Source organism: Haliaeetus albicilla, chromosome 9 (genome assembly GCF_947461875.1).
Source record: "Haliaeetus albicilla chromosome 9, bHalAlb1.1, whole genome shotgun sequence".
In the NCBI taxonomy this organism is placed as follows: Eukaryota; Metazoa; Chordata; class Aves; order Accipitriformes; family Accipitridae; genus Haliaeetus; species Haliaeetus albicilla.
In genome coordinates, this window is record NC_091491.1 from 43,437,946 (window position 1) to 43,453,454 (window position 15,509).

At 44.2% G+C, this 15,509-nt stretch overlaps 1 long non-coding RNA gene across 3 annotated transcripts; it reads left to right on the top strand.

The window, feature by feature from the left end:
• Positions 1-34: 34 nt before the first annotated feature.
• LOC138686920 (uncharacterized) lies at positions 35-11,359 on the top strand. 3 transcript variants are annotated; one of them, XR_011326264.1, is made up of 2 exons: positions 35-239; positions 1,460-11,359. It is a non-coding gene; the product is annotated as an uncharacterized lncRNA (long non-coding RNA). The 3 variants fall into 3 exon arrangements; XR_011326262.1 differs by having other exon boundaries at positions 239-326; XR_011326263.1 differs by lacking the exon at positions 35-239 and adding an exon at positions 335-1,036.
• The last annotated feature ends 4,150 nt before the right edge of the window (positions 11,360-15,509 follow it).

The following is a 15,509-nucleotide window of genomic DNA, read 5'->3' on the forward strand; positions in this document are numbered from 1 at the left end:
GGAGGAGGAGGAGGACGAGCGGGGGACGACGACACACTGCGCTACCGGCCCCGCGGCGGGACAGCGCTGCCGCGGCCCATGGCGCCCCGCGGCCCGCCCCGGCCCATTGGCTCCGGCCCGCCGCCGCCGCCCGCCCTTATTGGCTTGCCGGCGGCGGGCAGCCGCGCGCGCAGCGCCCCGCCCCGCTCGGCAGGCCCCCCCCCCCGCCGCCGCCGCCCGGCAAGAGCGGGGCGGACTCGGTGCGCAGCGGCTGTCCCCTCCGCCCGTCTCCTCAGGGAGGGAGTGGCGGGGTCCCCTCAGGAGCGGGGCGGGCTCACCCGGCGCGGGTGAGAACCGCGCTGCCCCCGGCTCGCCGAGCGATGCACGGCAATGGGAGAAGGGCGGCGGGACCGGCAGCCCCCGGTGCCCCTGCCCCCGTATCGGCGGAGGGCACGGCCCGGTTATCTCCTCACCGCGGGCCCTCCCGCCCTATCGGCCCTCGCCAAGGGGACGAGGCGCTCCTCGCAGCCGGCGCCCGGGACCTGTGCCCGGGCAGCTGCGGGACCCCCCCCCCCCCCCGCTCCCCGAGGGAGGCTGCCGGGACGTGCTCGGCGCTCGATGGCGCTTCGGCCCCCGCGGAGGCAGCGGGAGGGGAGCCGCTGCCGAGGCCGGGTCCCCGCTGCCACGGAGGGGCTGCCGGCAGCGTCCTCTCGCCCCGCGCGGGAGGGCCTGGCGGGCGCTGGGGTCCCCGAGCAGCCCCCTTCGGCTCTCCCCAGGGGTTCTCGGCCCGGCTGGCTCCCGAGGCTGAAGGTGCCAGCTCCCTGCCGGGGGATAAACCGTTCCCGGTGGGGAAGGGCTCCCTTGCCCCCCCGGGGCTGCTCGGGAGAGGCGGCTGGAGCTGGCTGGCCTGTCTGCCTCCCACCCCTGGAGCTGGGAGACCTTGGCCGTGGCAGCTCTGTCCGTCAGTGGCTCCTGAGGAGCCCCTTCCAGGACACCCCAGCTTCTGTGCTCTCGCCCTCCATCTGAAGCCGGGATCGCCTGATCTGTCAGGCTGAAGGTGTGGCAGTTGTCAGATGTTGGTGCTGTTTGCACTTTGTGGCCCGTGAACAGCAGCGTTTAGCCCGTGTGAGGTTGACTCACGGGGGCTGGCTATTTGCCGCTGTTTGTCGAAGTCATTCCTTGGACTTTCTATCAATCAGACATTCCTTTCAAGAAAATATCATTACTTGTTTTGGCACCCTCCAGTCTTTGCTTTTATATCCTACCCAATTCTTTGCTGTTCTCAGTATTTATCCAAGTAGTTGTGGCATGTAGGTCCTTTCTACCTTCTTGTTTACAAACCTAATTTAAACACAGTACTTGAGGAAACAGGCCATGGTGGACAAAGACAAAAGGGTTTGAAATAAGTTTTGTAAGCAGCACTCTGTTGTTACTGAGCAGTTTTCACAGACATTAAATTCCACTTAAATTATTTTTCCAGAATTCACGGTGGGGATTCACTCTGCTGGACCTAGCTGTACTGCATCCCCCTGGTGCTCTGGTGAGTACTGCGTTTCCGCTGATCCTCTGGCAAGTACCACGGTTCTGGTGATCTCCTGTCTTCAGGAGCTTAAACTAAACCCCTCTGCTATTGCTTGAGTGAGTCTTTGCAAATGAAGCCTCTCCAGATGAATGTAAAAGTTGCGTTCCACCAACCCCGCTTTGGAGCGGGCAACAGCTTAAACAACTTTCTTAAATATATCATGTTCTCTGAAACCTGGCAGTCTCTGTATTCAGTTTGTAGGTGTAGTCGTGCCCTGTACCTGTTAGTTGGGAGTCCCCAGGTGGGATGCCGATCTGCCAGGCCTCCACCTGGTTCTTCCCAGGTGCACAGTCTTCTCACTCACCTGTAGAATTTGTCAGCTGCAGGCTGATCCTGAGCTAGTTCAAGGTGATGTACAAGTCAGTCTGGAGATTGATCAGATATTTTATCTTGCATTGAATCCTGAGGGCTGGGCTTTGGCCTTATCTCTGTTCTAGACTCTGCCTGCTAACCACATTAACTCTTAACTTGTGACAAACCTGTAGGGCCTCTTTTTTTCCAGAGCAGTACTACAGTTCTTTGAAAAAGTGAAAAAGACCCCTACAAGTACTTATAACCTCCTGTTCCATGAACGCGTTGCCTCTCAATGACTGCTCGACTCATGCATAGACATGCATAGATGTTGGGTTTGGAAACAAAATAACTGAGCTCGGTATGAGGCTTCTAAGTCCTTTCCCCACCTCTTCTTGTATCTCAGTTTGCTGTTCCTCTGATTCCCCCGTCTAGAAGTACTCCAGAGGCAGAGCTAGCACATCACCCGCTGACAGCGCACTCCCACCTTTATGTAAGCCAGCCAAAACCAGTCACCAGCCAGCAAATGCTTGCAGAGTTATCTTTAAAAACAGCTATAAATAAAATTGGTTGAAAGGCTACAGTATCAGTGCAAAAATATTTTACTTTCTTGTTCTGCTGACGCACCTTGCTTACGCTACTCTAAGGTTTTGGGCACGATGTGGATTTGCTTACCTTCATCACCTCTGTAGCAAACCCACATGTAAATTACTTAGATTGCACTTTCCCCTAACATGGTAAGAGCTGATTTTACAAAGATCAGAGAATTGTAATGTTGGTTTGAATCCAGCCTATTTAATCCCAATTCACTGTTGAATTGCAATGTGGGGGTTTTTTCAGTGACAAAATAAAATTCCTTTTATTTCATTCTACGCTATGCTATTAATTGCTGCTATATCTGAAGAAGGAAATGTGTCGTGTTCAAAATAACTAATGATCTCTACACTGTTGAGTTTAAATATGGAATATTATTTCTCAAGTCCCAGTCCTCTACTACATATATATTAATTTAATCTCTCTTGTTACCAGCCAGCTCCAGGTAATTAGTCTGCAGTACTACTTTTAGAAATTTGGAGTCTGTGAAATAATAGCAAGGAGTCTGTGGGAAGTAACTAAAAGAAGCAAGTCTGGTTTTGTTAGAAATAAATTTTCTGTGCATGGCTACAGACCGCTAAGGGGATCTGCGAGTTGAAAAGGTTGAAAATCCTCGGCTGAGGGTGTAGACATTTATGTTAAATAAATCACAAGAGCATTCAGCACATCATTTTTGAATTATGAAGCACACATTATATTGGGTTGTTGTACTTCATGATTGGTACCGTGGTTTAGACTCTCTCAAGAATAAATGAAAATTGTCCTGAACAAGCTCTCTTGGGGCGACATGAAAGCATTACAATGCAGCAGAATCTAGGCAAAATATAATTATCACTTGACTGTATTAATTTGATTTTCAAAATGATCAAGCATGTTTTAAAACCCATTTCCAGATGATTTGATACTATCTTAAAAATGTCAAAATAAGAATCAGCTGAAAAGCATAAATTTGGTTACTAAGCAGTTTACCATACAATATTTACATATATAACTAGCTTTTACTGTGTTGAGTAACCCTGCTTGTTCAGTAAAACTACTCATACAAGCTAAGGTGATTTCTTTACATCTTTTAGAAAGACCAAGTCATTAGCTTCATCTGTTATATTTACTTTTGTCCGTACAAGTATCAGCATTGTAGAGCTATAAAGCAGTGCAAGTTGTTTATTTTTTTTAAATGTATTTCACTTATTATAGGCAAAAACTAAACTTAAGCATAGTTTTTACGTCAGTAACACATATGATATCCAAAATTTCAGTGCCATGAAAGTTTGTCAATGTCTGATGACAGCAAGATTTAGTGCTATGAAAATAGGTAAAGATGTTCCGGTGTTACTAAAGGGACCTTCTAACCAGCTCCGCTGGTGCTCCTTCTGTAAAGAGGCATAGCCAAACCACTAACAGCTATGGGATTTACTCCCAGCCAAGGTCAGTGTTAGCAAAGGGATATATAGACTCCTGAGATCTGATTAAGTACCACTGAGCTTATTTAGGATGAGTATTTATTGAAAAACTGTGCTGTACCTGTGGAAAAGAAAATGGATGTGAGAAGGGGGCTGAGTTGTAAGGTATGTCCTGTGTGGCATTTGTATGTACAGCAACAGTTTTTCGGTCCACGGTGTAAATGGGCCCTACAACAATCAGCTGATCTGTGATGAGAATAGGCCCTTCTGTTGTGGGTTCTGCTTAACTGCTCGTGGGCCACTGGGGCCAAATGCAAAGAGCTGAATGGTGAATTGATTCTCGTTTTCAGCAGAGCTGAAGGGTCCAAGAATGTCTTAATTTAGCACTGCTGCTGAGAAAATCCTGAGGGAAGTTGTGGTCTAAGAATACTGCACACAGTCATTTCACCTCCTAATACCTGAAATGTTCCCTGGATGTAATAGTGATATGTTACAATTCACTTGAGTTTTAATGACTTAACTGGTTCATAATCCAATATAAAACAGTTAAACTGAGAAGATTCAGAATCATTTGGGGAAGAGGGGCTGTTCTGTCACTCCCATACTGTTAGTATGTGACATTAATATTAGCAGTAAACCTTAAGGTGAAGGGAGAATAATTACTGAGGGAAACTGAGAAGATGAAATAATCTCAAAGAGTTCAAAGTACAGAATTGCACTAAGTGTTTTCTGGCATTGGACAAATCTGGAGAAAATTTTCAAAGTTTATCATTTTGAATATATGAAATTGAGCAAGATTTCTGGGCCTGAATTCGTTTTTAATTCAGTGGTATACAAAGAAGTCTTTATTTTGGATTCACCAGCAGGATGATTTGGGTTGGTTTGGCGTTCCTTTGGTGGGGGTTGAGGAAGGAGAAGATGACCTTCTGAGCACAAAAATTGGAAGTATTTGCATGTTAAAGGATTTGCAGGTTTTAATAACTACTTGATAAACAACAGCATTTTTAAGATTTTGTGTGGATATTTGATCAATAAAACCTCTTCTCCCCTTTAATAGTAGCTAAGAGTGGTTTTGGTTACATTTGTCACAATAGTGTCTAATGATATTGGCATTGATATTCAGTGTCTCTCATTCTGAAACAATAACTTAGTTTTCCTTATTTCATTTGGGTTGCTGCTGTTGAATAGTGGTGGTGCATTCAGTACTGTGCAAGAGAGAGACTCAGTCCTTTAGCCCTAAAAAATTGCTGGCAAGCTTTAACTAAAAATCAGCAAGAAAGATTTACATGGTTGATATAAACTCGTTTTAAGAATAACAGTGAAAATCTGTCCACACCCTGGCAACAGTGGGTTGAAGATCTGTGTCCTCCTATCTTTAATTCTCCTACTTCATCCTTCCTTTTTCCCATACCAGTAACCCTAAATACTGATCACAAGGTAATGACATATACTGCTATAATAAAGTATTCTGTTCTCTTTCTCTCCCCAGAAAGCTGTGCAAAAAGTTGGATGTTTTTGTGTCCAGGTTATGTGGTTGTTTCTAAAAGTGTGTTTGTTTTCCTACGTTCTACGTTACGGAAGATTCATATTTAAGAGAGAAAAGACCTTTCAAAATTCTTCATCAGAAATAATCTGGCATTCCAACAGTTTTTAAATATAATAATTAACTTGTCTGCACCTTGAGTTATTCGTGATAATTCTGTATGTGAATGCATACCTTAAACAAGGCTGCCTAATGTCTGTTTATCTTAATCCAATGGTATTAGGTATTCTTATTGTAGAATCAAAATGTCTACATATGGAGTTAAATGAGATAGTCAATTAGGGTAATTCCATGGGTAGACCAGTTTTATTATAAGTGAAACTGTTCCATCTGCTCAACACCCAGATAATCAGGAAGAAACTGATAAGACAAATTGCTAAGTGACTCAGGCCAAAGGTACTGCTTAATGCTGTAATTGGATATGTTTGTAGTAGTACGAGCTGGTTTCTCCCCTGACTCAACCAGCTGAACTGTCTCCCTTTTGCCAGCTACTTCCTGAGTAGGAACTGATTTATGCAGAGTCATCCTTTTCCTGCCTGTCTGTATTAGCAAGTCTAGTGTGCGTGTCTTTGGGAAATGTAGCCCCACTGTGACTTCCCTCTGAAAAAAGATTCTCAAATGCAGGATAGCCAAGTTTCATTTTTCAAGAAATAATAGCAGCTGCTGGTGGGTGTAAATAAATAAAAAAAAGAAGTGACACATACACAGAAGAAAAAGTTCATTATTTCCATCAAAAGTCTTGCCAGAGATCTTATCACTTTTGAAAAAATAGCCTGTGCTGCCAGAACTTATTACATATCATCTCACTTGAATTGCTGTAATAATGTCACTTTATTTTTCTTTATAAAGAATGTGTTCAATGGTGTGTTTATATCCCACTCATAGATGTGATGTTTATAGTCAAAATATGCATAATTGTCAAAGCTCAGGTCTATTTCTATGTTCTTTATTAGCTATCAACCCCCTTCGATTTACCACAGTAGCAGTTTACATAAAAGGTGGTGAAGATTAGGATTTTAGGTAAGCATACAAAACAAAGAGAGAGCACTTATCTGATACTATGTGCAGCAGTCAAGTTGTGTGTAGGTGTAGCAAAACAGCTTTTGAAACCATAAATGTAATCTTGATAGCACTTGCATGGAAACAGTGCTATTGTGTGTTAATGACAATGGTATAACCAGCATGAAGTGAAACTGGTGACTAATTCAAAAAACAAACTTCCTGTCTGCAGCAAAAGCCCTTTTGTAGAAAAATGCATTTTCTTCATTGACCCATGGCATTAAATCACATTGCAGTATTACCTCTGCTGGCGGTAGCGTTCAGATACAGCAAAAAGTTATAATTTGGAGAGTTTTCACTGTTTAATTTGTTTAATTCTTCCATCTTCTGACCAGAAGCAAAAAGCTTTGCTTGACAGTCTTCTGTCAAATGGCAGCGAGGAATGAATACTTTCAACTGTCATCTTATCATATTTCGTAAGTGAGATGGGAGATTTCCAGAAGTCCTAAAGAAGCAGAAAGTGGTGTTTGCAGGTTACCAGGTTATGGTCTTTTCTTCCATGTTGAGGAATTGCATTAACAGTCTGCCTTTGGTCTCAGATTGCTGGTGTAAAATTGTGGTTGTAAGTATTGGTAGTTATTACAGTCTGGGGATTTTTCCCTGACTAATAACAAGAGAAACGCATTCTCGTTTAAAAAAAATGAGAGTACATCTATGGAAGGAAATCTCCTAGAGAAAAACTGAGTTGTATTCCATTCCTTTTTCATTGTCTCTAATTCCCATGAACATTATGGAGTGATAGGTGAATCCAACAAACCAGTGAGTCTATAGCCGTTACGTAGATGATGTGGAACTGGTGTGAGGAAGGGGCCTGTAGATGGGAGAGACAAGAGAACCTGTTTCCCCTGTGTACCAGAACAAGAGAAATAAAAATACTTATTCCATTCATTAACAAGAAAAAGTGATTTAAACGTAGTGAAAACATATGAAAGGTTTTAATTTTTAGGGGTGTTTGTAGTTTTCAATGGACAGCATGGAATTTCCCCCTAGAATGTCATTTAATCAAAATATCTGTCTGTTAAACAGTGTTTTGTGGTACAATTTGATGAACCCTAATAGCAAGTAAGAAATTAATAGCTGAACCCTAATAGCAAGTAAGAAATTAATAGCTGCTAGTGCTTGCTTGCTTCTAGTTCAAATTATCGTGATGTGTCTGTCAAGGTAAACTCTTTCTCCTTCCTGACATTATTTCTCTTAACTAAATTTTAAAAACAGTGCGGACAATATATCCGCTTCTGGATTCGGATGGAGCACCTGATGGCTTTATCATCCCCAGCTGAAAATATCTACATCCACAGTTTGCCCAGCATCACATGCTGTATGACGGCTCCCTAGGCCACTTCAGCGCAGGGCGAGCCAGGTTAGCCCAAAAGCCCTTTGTCAGTTAAAGCTGAGAGAGCTGACTTTGCACTGAACCACAAGGAGGTTGTCCACAGCTTCCTTTTTTTGCCAGCTTTCTTGTAGCCTCTAGTATAGATTCAGTTGTAAGAGGAATTGAGGAAGCTGAGCCTTAAATCACAGTAGGTGTTTGCAAAGTGAATATATTTAAACCCAAAGTCTCCTTTTTTGCAGCTTGATACTATGTGCTGTGAACGTTTACATTGACTACAAAGGAGAGATGCCAAGTTAGGAACATTGATTGCAACAAACCAAGTTGAGTTATGGAAAAACTTCACTTATTCAACCTCCAGGAATGTCTGTATAAATTCACATCTTACCTGACAGATCTATGCAGATTTGCTGACTGACTCATTGTTCCGTGTCCTGTGTTACCATATTTTATCCTTTAGGCTTCTGAGCAAAACGGGTTAATACCGAAGGAGACTTAAAATAGCATTTCTCTGATGTCTTTTACAGCCATTGCCAAGGTGCAGTTTGTGTCTCCAGGTTTAAAAAGGATCACACAGCAATTGATGCACAGTCAAAGCTTTAAAACCAAATAAACATACAGAATAACCATCAAGGCATTTTGCCTGCTTTTGGTTTTGTATTTGTGGTAAGAGCTGTGCAAGAGAAAGTTGCCACACAAGCATGTTTTGCTCGCTTTCTGAATCTATCCCCACATGACTTTTTCAGGAATTATGATATTACTAGACTTGCAGAAGCTCACAAAAAATGCCCCCATTTCTAGGCATTTGGTCCAAACTCTTAAAATATTTACAGTGTGGCCCTCCAGGAAGCTGAGCATCTCTGGGTCTCACATAGGCAGGCAAGCCATGGATCCCTCAGCCTCACCCTGATTGAGTCCTTAAGACTGCAAGAGAGAAGAAATTAAAATAGACAAGAGGAACTGCCTGCTCAATTGAGCTTTATTTTGTAATACACAGGCAGACTGCAAGGTCAGCAAATCTCTGCAAGCTATGTGGCCATATGGGCAATGGCAGTTTATGAAACAACTGTGCCAGATTTGGCAGCCTTGATGATGGCCACATGGCAGGTCAGTGAAAACCATTTCAGTGCCAGTTGTATAATTTCACTCTTCAGTCATCTGAGAAGAATATATAAGATGAGATTTTAGAAAGGATCATGTCATTTCAGCTCTGAAACTTAGGCTGTTTTTATATGGCATATACACTTCTGATGTAACCAGCAGAGTTCTTTTGCTCCATCTTGGGTAATTGAAGACAATCAAGTCTTCAATAAATGAATAAATATTGATTGTTATTCTTTATATGTGTGTAGGCTTGTATTTGAGTATTTTGAAGTAATTTGGGGGTAAACGTGTAACAAAGGAGATAACGGTTTTCCGAGAGAAAACGAAGACCCATGTTAGGCTCAGACTGATGTAAGTTATTTGCAGCCTCAATAGCCTTCAAATCTCTTGAAGTCCTCTACTTTAACAAAATGCCAAATTTTCTGATTGTTTTAAAAGGGCTGCTGCTTATAGCTTAGTTGTTTCTGGCTGGTCAAGGTTGGAGGGATCATTGTGGCTGGCCGCTGATTGTGTCACCAGCCAAAATACTGTTTCATCTTTCAGGCCTTCAGCAGCTGGGCCAGATTAACGTGAACATGGGAGCAAACCAACTCTTGCAACACCTGGCCTCTGCAGATAACCCCACCCAGCTTGACTCCAGGCCAAGTCACGGCACAAACAACCTCTGTTGTATTGACAGATGACCTCATGAGAATGAACAGATAAGACAAAATGATGTTGATACTACTTGATCTGTAAGCCATGTTCGATATTGTCAGCCAGGGCAGTCAGGAATGCTGATGTGACCACAAGCCCTTGGGGAATTTGTTTGATGGCTGGCTCTCATCACGCCCTGCCAGGACACTGACTGCTGCCTTAGGGCTTCATCCCCTGGCCGGCTCTTGGCCGGCAGGATCCTTGCCACAGCCGGGAAACCCACTGCTCAGAGTTTTCTGTAGGCCTTTCTGCATACCACAGTCCATATCTGCAGCAATACATATAAAATACTATCGCTCACTGAATGTAGATGTATTTCTATTTCAGTATGCTTTGTTTTGTCATAAGTAGTCCCAGTAAGAAGATAACCCTAGGAGTACCAGTGGCACTTTGTCAGTGTGGCTGCCTCCATTAGTGGTCCTGTACTGCTCGAAGTGCACCAGTAAAACACATCCCAAATTAGTCCCCTCACGTGAAAAAAATATACTGGAAAGACCAGATGAAAAATTACTTCAAACATGAATTGATTCTGTCTGTAATCCATCACTTAACAAGGGTGAGGGACCTGCAGTAGGGTCACAGAGACGGATGCCCCAGTTCTTTGCCAAGTGGATTGTGACTTATGGGGGAATCATGTCTGAATGAAAGTAGAGTAACGTGGTACCAGGAGCTGATCCACAGTAAATGGGGAAAAAACACAAGTCACTTTATTTACAAGAAGCCTTCCCCAGAACAGAATTGAATTCTACTTGTTTGTACCACTTGCAAACAGCAAACAAGGTATCCGGTCCTGGGTTCTATTCCAATTAATCCTACTAATGCGTCTATTCATTTTGGCCAGTTCTTGATTGCTCAAGAAGAGGTGAACTTGGAGGATCTCTTAGTATCAATGAAACAGATGTGGCATTTTAACGCTGTTAGCAAAACAAAATGTCAAGATGGTCAGAGAGTTTCAGTTTTCATCTGTACTTCAGGGTTTTTTGCTTGGTTTTACCCTGCTAGTGAAGCCTGCAGGGTACTTCACCCTATGAGCAGACTCTTTTCGTGTAATGGTAAAGTAAAACTTAAAACTAGATACACCATTAAAGATGGCGTACAAGGCACAAATTTTTGTCAGTTATCCAATTTATCAAAATCACTTAGAATTCCAATTCTGTTCTCCAGAGTGCTGACAACCAACTTGATAACATCGGCAAATTTTGCATTTGGACTTCTGGTGTTCAAGGCGTTAATACAAACACAAACTGCGTTACAAACCTTTTGATAAGTCTTCCATCTTTATGGCAGACTATTGAGAACTACTCTGAATACAATACAATAATATATCAACATTGTTTTCTTACTGGAAACAGGGGATGTGGGAAAAGCTTTTCTGCAGTCAAAAATACATCAGATCCACTAGCTCCCACTTTTAATGTATAGCTACTTCTTCGGACAAAAATGGAAACTGTGTACACTGTGGTTTGGTCATGTCTGGATTCACAAAAGAAGTTTCTTAACAGGTTATTATCTTCTAGATGCTTTCACAGACTGTTTAATGTAGTGTTTGGCCAGGTATGCTGACACTGAGGTGACTGACGAATGCAAATACATAAGTAAGAATGGGTTTTGATTTCATTGTTAACTAGTGCCTTGGTATCTGTCTTCGTACAGTAAACAACATATTTCATAGTTTAAATCAGACTGAATCCTTCTGCAAATGTAAACAAATACATTTGTGAGAACAGGGAAGTAAACTCTGTGGGACATTCATGGCTGCAGTGATAAATCAATTAAAAATAGTCTTTTGTTGTTGATTTTTTTTTTTAAACCAAACCGTCCGGCACTCTATTGTGTAGCACGTAAAGCAAGAACAGTTTGGGGTCTGCACAGCCTGGAGAAGCGTTTGGAGGAGGGTTCAGGATCTCGTGATTGCCGGCATCTGGAGGGAACGTGCCAGTTCTCTGCATCATGAACTCATTCTGCACTGTCATTGCTTAAAACAATGATTTTAAAGCTCCTTTTAGTCTTCCTGATTAAAGGCTCTCATATGAAAAGACCTCACCCAGGAAGGACTGCTGTGGCAGGCTGTCAAAGAAGGGGTAAAAAAAAAAAATTCCCATTTAGTTTCACTCTCGGTTAACTGGAAGCAGAAGTGTCTGCAGTCCTTATTCTACGTGTGGCTGGTCTGGGCATTTCCCTCCGGCCAGCGTGAGACACCGGCGTTTGGGGAAGGGGCTGATCCGTCTGCTCCCGGCACGGCTCGCCCAGCTGGCTGACTTGGTAAGGCTTGACAGCAGAAGGGCAAAGGCTTTCAGGGAGTGCGGTTACCCGTGTTTAGCAAGTGTGAGTCGTATTTGCTCTCTGCCAGATTCATACCTGGTGTGAGTGCAGCAATGTCAGTACCTATAAATACCACCCTGAAAGTGTGAGTCATGCCTCCTGGGTAGGACTGAAAGCTGTTTTGGGGACTCCGGGGAGCGGAGGGAAGGGGAGAGCACGTAATACCTGGGACATTTTATAAGGTGTGGTGCTGACTCAGGCTAGCTAGTTAGGATTTTCCTGACCAATAAACAGAATTAACCAGTAACAACAAGAAAACTGCACAACTTGAACAGCACAAAGTGGCTGCCTGCCATACCGTGTAAGATCACTGAGCCCCAAACCTGGCATCCCGTCTCAGGAGGAGGATACAGCTTGGAGCTGTAGGGATTGGGAACCACCACAGCAATGTGGTTAGCTGCTTCGGCAGTAACGAACATGGGGAGAATATCTCAGCACACTGATAAACATGTGCCCTGTGGTTTTGGATAGCCTTACATTTGTATGGAGATCTGCCTTGGTTCTCAGCATGTAGTTATCAAGCTCAGTCATGAAAAGATTGACATCTATTGATAAACTGATTGCGTTTAAACAAAGTCTGCTTACCACTAGCACTGATAAAAGAGCTTACTAGATGCTATTGCAAAATCAGATCATCCTACAAGAGGCACTGTGCAGAGGGAAAGAGTTGCAGCTGCAGGCATCAGCAGCGCGCAAGCCGTGCTGCATGGCGTGAGGAGAAGGTGGGTGCTTCCCCCCGCGCTTGGCCATACTCCGTGGTTAATACCACAGGCACTGTTGCCTCTGCACAGCCCTGTGCTCTCTCGATGCAAAGACCTGGCTTTGCTTTTAGCTGGATTTGTGGAGAACGGCAGAAGTTGGGGCAAATTCCTTGCGTCTTCTTTGCCACTTGCATGTCTGTAGAGAGCAGGCACCGCCAGGGAAGACAAAAGTACGTTTGCTGTTTTAGTGACAAACATCACTGATCTGAATGACTAAAAAAATGCTATCCAAATGACAAATTTGTTAAAAGCTAATTCTCTTCTTTTATAAATAACACAGCCATTTATTCCCATCATCGGTAGAAACCTTATAGACGCTATAATTATATGTAATTAACTTCCCTCTTTCTCTTTTTTTTTTTTTTTTAAACCAAATACCTAAAAACTTGTGATCTCAGAAAAACAAGCTGCGTTAGAAGGGGAGAGCTGCACATGGAATCAAAGGTATCATCTATTTTTGCCAATGAATGTGCTCTACAGAAAATACACCCGGGGTTTTGCTTCACTTGAAAAAGAGCAGAGACTACAACAAGAAATATCCAGGATATTATGAACTTAACTGTTACGTAGTGAATATAACCATTTGGACTATTTCATAGTCGTAGTTATAATACATGAGGGACTTGAAAAGTCACACAGTGAAATTTACTGGTGCTGTAAGACAGCATTACCGGGGAGTCTGTGCTTTCCTGTTCCACATTAAGAGAAGGATGGAGGCTCCAGTGCAAGGGGACTTGTTTGAAGGCAATGTCGACTCATGTAAGACATTTTAAAAGAAAAGTAGGATTATGGCTGTAAAAATTAGGTAACCCTCTCAAATTCCTTGATCTTCTGATGACTATAGGGACAAAGGTCATTTAAGTCTTTTAATGGTATGGACTGTACTTAGGCTGTACCAGTAAGGGAATATTTTGAGGGAATTAATCATAGTTCCTGGAGAGGGAAAAGCTGCATGCTCTGAAGCTGCCTCTGGATCCAAATGCTTTTTTCACTGATGTGACAATAAAATCTGTACAAAGAAATGGATGAAAAGAAATGCTGCATTTTCAATGCAGATGTTTTTGTAAGCAAAATTAAAGACAACACAAAGATGAAGAGTGAAAGTTTGCAATACTGGTGATCCTCAGCTTCATGGGTGAAAACAAATTTATGTCTGATCCTTTGAGCTATGACATCTGCTAAGATTTTGGTTACAGAGATCAAGTGAATGCTTATTGTAATGGTATTCCTAAGCCATGGCATAGATAATATGGCTAAAGCCCCACTATCATTTACACAGTACATTTACAACATTATATAGACCTTGTCTTGTCTTAGGAGAGCCATTGTCTTTACACTTCCCTGTCTCATTGTGTGTCCACCTTCACCCCGTTAAATCCAGTTTAGACTGTAGGGTTCTCAGGACAGAAGCATGCTTTTGCAAATGCGTATATCTGTGTGCGGGTGTGGGCACACATACATACCGTACCCACCTACAGTGCTGTATGCAGCAAATTCCAGAACTCTTGGTGCTTCTTTTGCAGTATATTGAATGCGAGGTGCTCAAACACATGCCCTGGGGATTCATGCTGGGGCAGCTGGCTACCTGCAGCATATCATCACCCTGTTCTGCTCTGAGAAGCTGCTGCCCCTGTTCTCAGTACGTGCTGGGCTGCGAGCAGCACGGCTCACAAGCATCTACCGCTGCTGCCAGAGGAAGGGAGAGGGCTCCGGTGGGCAGTCACAGGCAGCAGCCTTTTAAAGCACCCTGGTATGAGTTCTTAAGAGTTCCCCTGGAGGCAAGAGGCTCATAAAGTTTCATTTAGAAGAGATTAGCTGTCACTCTATAGCTAAATGCCAAAGTATGTCTTTTTCACTGCAAAGAAATTCATGTTACATTTCAAAGTCCTGTCTATATTAAAGAGTCAGCTGAAGTGACCCTCAGTTAATAGTATACCGAACCTTCACCTGAAGAGCAGTTACACTTGATTTAACTTACTGTACTGGGTTTGCATGGCAAGGTTTTAGTGGGGGGGGGGCTACAGGGTGGCTTCTGTGAGAAGCTGCTGGAAGCTTCCCCCATGTCCCATGGAGCCAATGCCAGCTGGCTCCAAGATGGACCTGCTGCTGGCCAAGGCCAAGCCCATCAGCGATGGTGGTAGTGCCTCTGGGAGAACAGATTTAAGAAGGGAAAAAAAAGTTGCTGGGGCACAGAAACTGCAGCCGGAGAGAGGAGTGAGAACATGTGAGAGAAACAGCCCTGCAGACCCCCAGGTCAGTGCAGAAGGAGGGGAGGAGATGCTCCAGGCGCCGGAGCAGAGATTCCCCTGCAGCCCGTGGTGAAGACCATGGTGAGGCAGGCTGTCCTCCTGCATGCCAGGGAGGTCCACGGGGGAGCAGATCTCCACCTGCAGCCCAGGGAAGACCCCACGCCGGAGCAGGGGGATGCCTGAAGGAGGCTGTGACCCTGTGGGAAGCCTGCACTGGAGCAGGCTCCTGGCAGGACCTGTGGCCCCGTGGAGGGAGGAGCCCACGTTGGAGCAGGTTTTCTGGCAGGACTTGTGACCCCACGGGGGACCCACGCTGGAGCAGGCTGTGTCTGAGGGACTGCAGCCCGGGGGAGGGATCCACACTGGAGCAGTTTGTGTAGGACTGTCTCCCGTGGGAGGGACCCCACACTGGAGCAGGGGAAGACTGTGAGGAGTCCTGCCCCTGAAGAGGATGAAGTGACAGAGACAATGTGTGATGAACTGATCGTAACCCCCATTCCCCATCCCCCTTTGCTGCTGGCCGGGGTGGGGGGGGTAGAGAATTCGGAAGTGAAGCTGTGCCCAGGAAGAAGGGAGGGGTGGGGGGAAGGTGTTTTAAG